Below are 11257 nucleotides of genomic sequence, written 5' to 3' on the forward strand. Positions count from 1 at the left end.
TTGAAAGGATAATATAATTACAGTTACATCTGCAGAGATAATACAAACAGTAGATGCTGTATGTTTCCATTTCTGTTTTATTTCTTTGTATAACAGTATGTTTACTCAATTGTTCAGTATCATAATAAATGTAAGGGTCTTATTTTGAATAATGCAAATTGTTTTCTAAGTTGATTAACACAGGTATATTCTATGTTTAATAACACCACTAGTGTATGTATTAACCCATTAAAGAAAAGACATATACTTAACAAAGGGTATGTATAATAAAACCTTGTGCTGGTATGCATAAGAATACACCATCTCTTTCATGTTTAATAAAACCTTGTGCTGGTATACATTTGAATACAACATCTCTTTCATGTTCCTATGTGTTGTCTTTAAAGGGTAAATGTAGTCCCAATTTCTCAGGCTGGTTATTAAATTTTGGTAACAAAATAAATTCATTGACGTTATAGAAAGCACAAAATTGTTAACTTTGTCAAAGTACTGTAAGTTGCCATATTGTCAGATGTGTTCTCTGTTTTGGATATTTTTCCAGCTATGATTAAACTCAAGGTTCAACATGGTGATTCAAATTATTTCTCAATTTCTGTAACTGTTATGCTGATTTACTGAAAGTGTCACACTTTCACTCTCATCTTGAATCAGAAACAGTTAATGTGAAACGAAAGTGTATTTTATAATCAACTTCTAGTTCAACAGGCAAGAGGACAGAACTCCAGTAGGGACATTAAACTCCAGAGACATTAAAAAATTAAATATTTCTGTAACTTAAAAAAATGTTATTCATTTTTATTCATTATGTTTAAGGCTAGTGTTAACAATGGATGTTGCCTGCATGAACATATGTCTTTTATGATGACAAAATTGATATACAGTACGTGGCAAATTGATTCATTTTGAAACTGTTTTATAATCTTAATACTCTACAAGTGACCTTAATACATGATAGTGTTTCTTTAAAAATGCACTAGGGTATCTTATTAAATAATGTCACAAATATGAAGTTCATTATTATGCAAATAATGTCTTATGAACAGATTAGTTAATTGCAACTAATTTGCATAATCAATGAACTCTCAAATGAATAATGCCTTTGGAAATCTGTGCAGTGCTGTTTTAAAATAAACTATAAAACACTTGTCAAACCAAGAGATCCATTTATTCGCATTGCATTTTTTGAAAATCAATAAGGAAACATTAGTCCAACTGAAATGAGTTTGTAATTCATACAACATTACCGTATTTGTCAATGAATCAGTCCAACACCCTTGATTGTTGTTTTGTGCCCACTCATGGTATAAAATTGTCAGCTAAGTGGTATAAAAAAGGTGCTAAGATTACTATATTGAGGGAGGCTGATGCTTGCTGCATATTACTGTTCTTGCATTATATATTGCCAAAAGAAAGACAGTTCATGAAACAGTGTCTCCTCTTTGTTAATACATTTGTTATACACTTTCTCGAGAATATTTTGCATGTAGTTACCCATCCTTTTGTCAATTTGGATGTAACCTTGGATTGCCGTCACGCTTGAATGTTGATTTTCAGCTTGTGCTTCTAGGTAAGAAGAACCGAGTGTCTGGTCAAAATGTCCTGGTACATGTTGAAGTTCATGATTTCCTTTGTTTTGACAAGGATTCCAGGACCCACAGAAGAAAAACATCCCCAAAACTTAAAATAAAATATCCCCCCACAGTATTTTTCAGTGGGCATGAGTGCTGTCTCAGCATGATCTCTATCTTCCTACACAAAATTAGAAAAACTCCAATTTAATTTCATCTGACCATAAGAAATAATTTCAATTGTTATTCAAATATTGTTTGACAAGTTGGAGTTGCCTCTTCTTGTAGTTCTCTCTCACAAGAAGCTCCTTCCTTGCAAACTAGCTATGATTTCCACAATAATGCAGGCAACTTCAAATGACAGTATCCTGTATCCCGAAGATGCCAGATCTCCAGCTGTTAAGGATATTAGACGGGATGAACCGTAGAGAGGCAGGAGAACTGAAAAAGACCCATATGCGTAGTAGCGGAACGGAGGATTAGCCCAGGCTCAACAGTTCAGGAGTTGTATAGAAACCAATGCCCTCAGGCAGCAGACGTGGGGCGACCTGGATGCTAGGCGGGTCTCAGGACATACGAACATCAATGCTGAGCGAAGGTGAATGAGTGACCTGGAAATATGTAGCCCCAGAGAGAGAGACACTGGAAGGACAGCAAAGCACAGGAAACTAGGGACAGGATAGAGCAGGAGCATCCTCTGGCCGCAGAGGGTGTGACAGTACCCCCCCCAGCTCTTCATGAGCGGCTCCTGACGCCCATACAAATAAGTGAGCTGCACAGCACTGGGGGGAGGAAAAACCTCATTTAACTAAAAGGAAACCTCTGTGAGTCCACGGCTGAGAGCTGCCCCCTCCTCCAGGGTATAAACCTTTATTAGGTAGAGGAAGGGGGGGTCAGGTAGAGCTCCGGAGACTTAATACAAAAAAGACAAGTACACAAACACAAACCACAACAAAGATAAACCTGGGAGACCAGGGAAACAAACCACAAAAAACAGATAGGAACCAAAGATAGGTGGACTAGAGAGAAGGGGAAACCAGGAAGTGAAATATCAAAACACCAAGCAAAAAGGAATAAAAACACAAAAACCTGGGAAAAATACCGCAGACTGGGCAATAGGCACGTTCCCATTCTATCACTGATATCGGAGTGGACATCCCGAGGAAAGCCAGGCACACGGTACACTCATAGGCACAGATGACCGGAGTGATATCCAGCAATAAGAATGGAGGAACGGCAAAAAAGGTTCACCAGACTAATGGTGATATCTGCAAAAGACAACCCGAGGAAAGCCAGGCACAAAGGCCCGCTCGCAGGCACTGATGATCGGAGTGATATCCAGCAATGAGGATAGGAGGGCCAACTCAACATTCAATCACGGATGCCGGAATGACAACCTGTGGAAAACCAGGCCACAACCGGCTCACAGGTACAGGAGTCTGAAAATCCCATGATTAGAATAGGAGAGCTGAGAGAAAAAAAAGCCCAGAGAAAAAAAACTGCGGAACAACAAAAAGCGACGCTAGCGGGGTCAGTAGGAGGCTCAGCATTCTGTCAAGGATGTCGGACGGTACGAACCGTGGAGAGGCAGGAGAGCGGAAGAAGACCCAAAGACCCATATGTGTAGTGGCAGAAGGGGGATTAGCCAACGCTCAACAGTTCAATTCAACTCAACTCAACTCAACTTTATTGTCATTAAACTTACACAGGTGCATAGTATAATGAAAAGTGTTTCTCATTAGTCACTCAGGTGCAGTATATAAACAGGACAGAAGATAAGACAATAGACAGTTACACAATAGCAATAACAGTAACATGTAATAACATAACATAAATAACATGTAATCAAGTAATCAAAACTGTGCAAAATTCCGCAAACAGAGAAAATTTAACAGGACAAAAACAGTGCAAGGTAATTCTTGGAACAGTGCAAAAAAAAATAGGATGGTTAAAAGTAGTATGGTTAATTAATAAATATTGAATATTATTATGCCTGTTACAATTTTACTGGGCTATCGAGGGGACAGTACAATTTTGGCTTACATGTGTGTGGTGTAGGAGTACAGTGGTTGTGGGTACAGGAGGATGTTAGGAGAGATCATAATAAGGTGGAAGGGAGTGGGGGCGTCACCAACTTGACAGCTCTGGGGAAGAAGCTATTTTGGAGTCTATTTGTGTGCGACTGGAGTGACCGGAACCTTCTGCCAGATGGTAGGGGAATAAACAAGTTATGACTGGGGTGAGTGGGGTCAGACATAATTTTGGTGGCTTTTTTCAGACTCCTGGTGTTGTATATTTCCTGGATGGATGGTAAGGCACTACCGATGATGTGTTGGGCAGTTTTGACCACCCGCTGTAGTGCCTTACGGTCGGATGCGGTGCAGTTGCCGTACCAGACTGTGATGCAGCTGGTCAGTATGCTCTCCACCGTGCATCTGTAGAAGTTGGTGAGGATCAGTGGGTGTAGGTGTATTTTCTTCAGCCTTCTCAGGAAGTACAGCCGCTGTTGTGCCTTCTTGATGAGACTGGAGGTGTTCAGTGTCCATGTAAGGTCCTTAGAGATGTGACCGCCTAGGAATTTGAAGTTATTCACCATCTCCACCGCAGACCCTTCTATGTAGATGGGGGAGTGAACTTTTCCTTGTCTTCTTAAGTCAACAATCAGCTCTTTGGTTTTGCTGATGTTGAGACATAGGTTGTTGGTTCGGCACCAGTCTGCGAGTTGTTTTATCTCCTCCCTGTAGGCAGTCTCATCGTTGTCAGTGATCAGGCCCACGACTGTGGTATCGTCAGCATACTTGGTGATGATGTTTGTGCTGAACTTAGCAGTACAGTCGTGGGTGAACAGCGAGTAAAGCAGTGGGCTGAGCACACAGCCTTGAGGGGCACCGGTGTTAAGGGTGAGTGTGTTGGAGGTGAGGTTGCCAATCCTGACAGTCTGGGGTCTGCTGGTGAGGAAGTCTAGGATCCAGCTGCAGAGGGTTGTATCTAAACCTAGAGCCCTGAGTTTGGTAGAAAGTTTTATGGGTATGATGGTGTTAAATGCTGAGCTAAAGTCAATGAACAGCATTCTTGTATAGGTGTTCCTTTTGTCCAGGTGGGTTAGTGTGGTGTGTAAAGCTATAAAGATTGCATCCTCTGTGGAGCGGTTTGTGCGATAGGCAAACTGGAGAGGATCCAGTGTTTTTGGAATGCTGGCTTTAATGTGCGGAATAAGTAGTTTTTCAAAGCACTTCATTATGATGGGGGTGAGTGCAATAGGGCGTTGTATAGAAACCAGTGCCCTCATGCAGCGGACGTGGGGCGACCTGGATGCTAGGCGGGTCTCAGGACATCCGAACGTCAATGCTGAGCGAAGGTGAATGAGTGACCTGGAAATATATAGCCCCAGAGAGAGAGACACCGGAAGGACAGCAAAGCACAGGAAACTAGGGACAGGATAGAGTAGGAGCGCTCTCTGGCCGCAGAGGGCGTGACACAACTATTGCCTTTGCTTTTATAATTGCCTCCCAAACCATTTATTTGGCAGCTGTGCGTCTTTTGCGTCCTTTTCCAGGGAGTGTGGTCTCTAAACCAGTACCTGTACCCTCCAATGGAAATGGAAAGTGGTGACTCATCTTTTTGTAGATTCTTTTATAGACATGCCCCAGCTTGTGGAGGTCAATGACCATTTGTCTGTAATGTTCAAAGGACTCCTAAACCTTATCCATGGTGATCCATGCATACAACTGATGTTTTTGATATTTTACCTATTTTTATAACCCAGGAAAATTGGAAACATTTGGAGCCTCTCTATAGTTCCAGAGACTTACTGTATCTTGCAGTTCCAAAGAGAAGAATATTATTGTAGATTTTTAGTTGAATTTTATTTTAGGGAATACTTAGAGATGTGACTTAATCCATGCTGAAAAGAGAAAAAAGAAAACACAACTTTTCGGCCGTGTTACACCTGATGAAGGCTCTACAGCCAAAACGTTGTGTTTTCTTTCTTCTCTTTTCAGCATGGAATAAACCTATTACTTGTTCCTTTGCAGCCTACGCATGCTGACGCAGCTACCCACCTGATGTGACTTAATATGACCCTCTTGTCTTCTGAATTTAATTATTTGATAATGACAAATATGACTTGACTTTGTGCAAAACTATTATGCATACAGTATGACATTAGACTTTCTTAAGTTATTTATATTATCTAACCTATAACTCATTTTGCTACATGATGTTTTTTCTTGTTTCAATGGGTGCATGAATAGAGGGCAAAGCAGAATACCTGTGAAGGTGTTATTTAAACTCTTACACTAATTTTAAGTAATAGAAGGGGTGCAAATTAAATAAGGTGAAAGTAATGATATCATAAATATCAAGTCATGATGCCAGCTTGCCTAGCTAATAGATATATAAAAGTTTAATAAAACATTCCACTAGTCATGGAAAGTTGAGTGTAGCCACATGGCTTCTTTAATACTAGCACAAACTCAGATGACATAAAAGATACAAATAACTAGCAGACAAAACACTGCATAGGCCAAGCTAAGAATTGAGATTTAGCCCCACTATCTCTGCAACAAACTGATCCCAACAACATCTGGCATTGACACAAATTCAGTGTAAGGGAAAATCTTTAGAAAACTGAAGATGTTACTCAAAACTGCTCTCTTAATGAATGCTAAACTGGAGGGATTCCTTGTACCTGTAACAAATAAATGCAGCAAAATAAAGCAAAGAGTTTTCTTTTGCGTGCTAGATATAGAACCTCAAATTTTAAATCAATGTTTAAAATTTGAAACAGCCTCCTTTTCTGATTTTGGTATTTCAGGTTTCAATTTCCCAGTAATCTTTTTGTCTTTCAGGGAGAATGTTCAAAGCATTTGAAGTGAACTCACACTGGATGCTGCTTCATTGTAAGATGTACAGAGAAAAAACTGCTGAATTTTTTAGGAACTGGTTTCCTATACAAGCCTTTCTCTGTTTAGTTTATGATTAGCTTGCAATTTTATCATTATTATTACTGGAGAAGTGGTTTGGATCAATGTACAATATGTGGCTTACTAAATATCAATTCACTACTCTTTTGTTTGCATTGAAGGGAGTGGTGATTAGAATGTTCAGTGCTTATACAATAATCCTTACTGGTATACTCCTGCAAAAAAGCATTATAACTACAGTATATTGTGACATATCCAGGGATTGTGGCCCCAGGAAAACAGGCAAATGCAACTGTATGGTATGAAAGTAGTGTTCTTTATTGATAATGTAACAGAAAACATAAAAATAAAAACAAAACCTTAAGTTCCTCTTTAAGCTTATGACTAAGCTTTATCAACATCCCTCTCGATTAATAACTGGGCTACTAAGCTGCTTACCAGCTTCACTCAAAGTCCTTCTCAGAGACTATCCTTAAAACATGAATTCTCTAAAATGAGATCTCTTTTTGAGACTTCTTCCAAAACCTCATGTCTCTCTCACTCGCTGCAGTTTGGGAACGGGGGAGTTATTTTCCTGCCACTTTATAAGGCGCCTGCAATATGATATAAAAATGATGGTGAGTCACCACTAAACTGGTGGGAAGATACAGCACCAGGCCTTGACGGAGCAGCTGAAGAGCAACAGAGCAATACCAATACAGCCACCACGAAGCTTGACAGTAGGGATGGTAATTGTTGCACTGCGATCAGTCTGTGTCAGACGTAGCACAATTTTTTCCCACCTTTTCCCAAATGTTTGGCAGATTTACTAAATCAGATTCAGATAATTCAGATGTTTTGTTCCAAACTCCTTCTGGGGTACGAGATGGAAGTTTTCTGTAATGGCTTTCTTCTTGACACTGCCAAACAGTCCAGTCATGTGGAGTGACTAGAAAATGGTTGACTCATGCACATTTTCTGCAGTTTCAGCCATTTAACTCTATAACTGTTTTGAAGTCAGCATTGGCTTCTCAGTTGCATTTCTCATTGTCGGGCTGCTCATTTTGGAGGGACAGCAGGATTATAATAGTGCCTGAGTGGTATGACACACATCCCACTTCTTAATGTTCAGCTTCACAGTGCTAAAAGGGATTGTCAGTATTTCTGAATTTCATTTATACCTTTGTTCTGATTAGTACTTTTCCACAAGTTGTTTTGGCAGCTCCTTTGTCTTCATGGTTGTATATTTGCTTAAACTTAAGGACCTTACAGACAGGCAGACAGATTAATTTATTATGAAATCACGTGAACTGCTATTATTGTGCACAGACAGAGGCCACAAAACCAATTATTTGGCTTATTAAAGTGATTCTGTGCACCTAAATTAATTTAGCTTTGAATACTTATGCAATTACTTTTTACTTTCTTGTTTTTTCCCTTTAAATGTAGTGGATTGTGTATATATCATGTATTAATTACTAGTTCAAAGTTTCATGACTCCAAGCATTATAGCAACAAAATGTGAAGAATGTGCAAGGGTTTGAATACTTTCATGAGACAAAAACCTACTCACATATTTTTGCCTACCTACTTATAATTATCCTCTTTTTGCTTACTTACTTGCTTGCCTCCACTCAATTTTCAACCCTTGCAGCAGCTCCCTGTCTGATACTTCATTAAAAATGGGGTTAAGGGAGGTTTGTTCTCCTAAGCTAGGTGTGTTACCCTAATAAAGTTCGCTATTCAGATTACACATCTTCTTTACCTTAATTAGGGTGTGACTAAATTACTGAATATTACTGAATGGGTATTTGAGAAAGGGGATCTTTCACATTTCACTATTGACTAACTGAAAAAAAAATGTTGCAATGAGCATTCAGGCTATTTGTGTTTGCATGTTTGTGGATGTTTGTGGTTTGAGATCCTGTCTTATGATACACAGGCATATCCCTTACAAATCCGAAAAGGTTATGCAATCATAGTGGGTGAGTTAGTTCTGGTAACCTACAGTATCTTTATAAAGTAGATTAGATTATCAGATATTTACAGGAAAATAATACATTTTGAAATGGATGCTTTATGTTCTAAAATATAACATGGAAATGTCTACATTAGAACAATATAAAAAGTGTAAATTCATGTTATATCATTTACCAGGCTGCATCTAATAGATTACGCTTTTTGTGGTTGAGTTGTGAAATCACATTACAGAAACACTGAATTGAAGGAATGGCATCCAATTTAGATGTTCATGTAAAAGTCACAGGCTGTTCTTGGACTTGTGTCAGATGGTAGACAGCTGGAAATACTCAAATGTATCTTCAAATAAACTTCAGCAAAGATAAGTCTGTATGTTAGAGTTGCAAGTGTACCTAAACCTAGCCCAATTTTTGTGACTCTGGGCTAGCTTATGAGCCTTTAACAGCACAACCACCCTGAAATATATGGAGCTTGACAGCAACGTTTAAGCTCTCACAGGGGAGAACATTACTGTGAGATTGGTGGAACAATAAAGAGAGACATCTTCATCTTCTACAACAAGGTGTCAAATAAAAGCAGTCGTGTTTAAATACCGCTGAACTTATTCTTGTTTCTATGACTATACTGTATGAACAGTTAATTGTAACAGAACATCAAACACCAAGTTTCATTTCAGTGTTCCATGGCAGAGCTCCCACAACAGATGTCAATGACAAATCATATTACTGATTCTCAATACCTTGGTTCTTCAAGGTACAGTATTTCCTATTGGCCATTGATTCGTCTACATCACTGCTGTAAATGTCATTCTGGACTGTAAATGAAAAAATGTTGTAATACAAAACAACATTGGAATATTTTTTATAAACTATGAAGAAGCCAAATGATTGCTGGAAGCTAATGTCTGTACGTTATTCAGTATTATTGAGTGGTTTTACTGTATATTATGCATAACACAAAATGACTAAAATCTTTATTGGGCACTTGGGAACTTACGAACATCAATAATATCAGTCATAGAAATCTGGCTTAATGGTGAATACTGTAAGTCAAAAATTAAATTTAGAAATGAAAATAGAACAATTTACATTTAATGATTGACAGATTAAAAGACACGGCTATATTCACACTAACAATTGTTGAAGAATTCCTTTTATTAAAAGTTCCTTAGTCAGGTAGTGAATTTTAAACAAAAATGTAACCACGAAGACCAAGATGCTTTCTAAATAACTCAATGATAGTTGTACTGTATGTAGGCATATAATATTTATTTGTGCATGGTGAAGTCCATCACTAAGAAATTGTATTTTGTGGTCATACATGGTGGTGGCTTGGTGGCATTGTTGTGTTATAGTTCTGCTTCTCAGCAGCAGGGACTGCGAACATTTTCAAGACAGATGAGAACACGGAGCAAAATGCTGGTAAATCTTAGAGGACAACCTCTTTCAGAACACAAGACCGAATTTACACTTGATTGACACAAGAACAAGAAAATGCATGTTCTTCAGTGGCCTTGTCAATGTCCTGACTTAAATTCTGTTGAGACTCTACGGAAACACTTGTAAATGTTTGTCCATTAGTGATCCACAAGTAACCTGACAGAGCTTATGCAAATCATCAAGCAAATTGATCAGTTTCAGTTTTCAGGTTTTGTGCATGTACCCTGCTTTAATTTCACAAAACAAGACACCACAGAAAGGGTGTGAATACTATTGAAAGGCCCTGCAACTGTGTACTACCTCTAAAGTGTTCTTTTTGTCTTTACGGGAACATGATAACATCCTGTTTACCTTACCTTCAGAAACATTTCTGTACATCAGAAGACAGAAAAACACTTTGCGTGTAATGTGAAAACATGAAGTGTTACTTTCAGTAAGAGGATGTTAAAAGTCATAGCCCTCCTTAATTTAAATTATTTACAGAAGAGTAACTAATTTTAGCACATTTTAAAATAAAACATTGTAGAGTTTGCATGTTATAATGATGATCTTGTTTTTTTTCTTTACATTCATTTTTTTCAAATACATTCAGCTCCCAAGCAGCCCTGTATTGGATAAAGCAGTTAGAAAATGGATGGGTGGACTTTCTTCACTGTAAAGCATTGTTATTGTTGGCATTATTTGTATGCAGTATTGTTTGTCACACATTGTGAGCATTCAATCTGGAGAGCTCCTTGAATAAAACCACAACAAAACAGTTATTTTTTCTGGCGTCATTATTTACATGTTATAAATTACATGAAAAATACAAAATACAAAATATCTCATTATTAGAATGGTATGCAATGATTAGTCAATTCACCAAATGTAATAGCATGGTGACACAATACAGGCATTCATTATCGGTATTTACTACTTGTGTCTTCTGATCAATATTTGATTTTTTTCTTATGAATTGTTATGTAGTTTGACCTGAATCAAAATGTCATTTCGAATTGGTGAAAAAAATAAAAAATATCTATTTGTATGTCTGCCACATTTTTTCATGAAGTCTATTAAAAATCTACAGCCATAAAAAAATCGATGGTAGTGCTGTCTACACACTTTGGTTCATTTAAAGTAGATCTGAAGTTTTTGCTGAATTGAATTGCTTTCATATAACATTAACTTGCTCTTATTGGCACTAGTTTAGACAAATCAATCTAAATCTCTGAGGTCAACAGGCTTTTTTTTCAGTTTATTTTTAAATGACTCCATATATCCTTAGATCTTTTCCAAATGGCATTCCTTTCTTTAGTTTGTAAACATTTTTTTTTGCTTTTGTTTTGTTTGTTAATTCGAATGCTTATTTAAGTGATAGTTTTCA

The 11257-nt window shown here is 37.8% G+C and overlaps 1 long non-coding RNA gene across 1 annotated transcript in view; it reads left to right on the top strand.

Annotated features, from left to right (window-relative positions):
• The window catches only part of LOC148649032 (uncharacterized), a 61803-nt gene extending 51173 nt beyond the window's left edge, over window positions 1-10630 (top strand). Inside the window, exon 5 of the long non-coding RNA XR_015926276.1 lies at window positions 10484-10630. This is a non-coding gene — a long non-coding RNA (uncharacterized LOC148649032). The remainder of the gene's footprint in view (window positions 1-10483) is intronic.
• The last annotated feature ends 627 nt before the right edge of the window (window positions 10631-11257 follow it).

Source organism: Lepisosteus platostomus, chromosome 14 (assembly GCF_059453375.1).
Source record: "Lepisosteus platostomus isolate fLepPlt1 chromosome 14, fLepPlt1.hap1, whole genome shotgun sequence".
Lineage (NCBI taxonomy): Eukaryota > Metazoa > Chordata > Actinopteri > Semionotiformes > Lepisosteidae > Lepisosteus > Lepisosteus platostomus.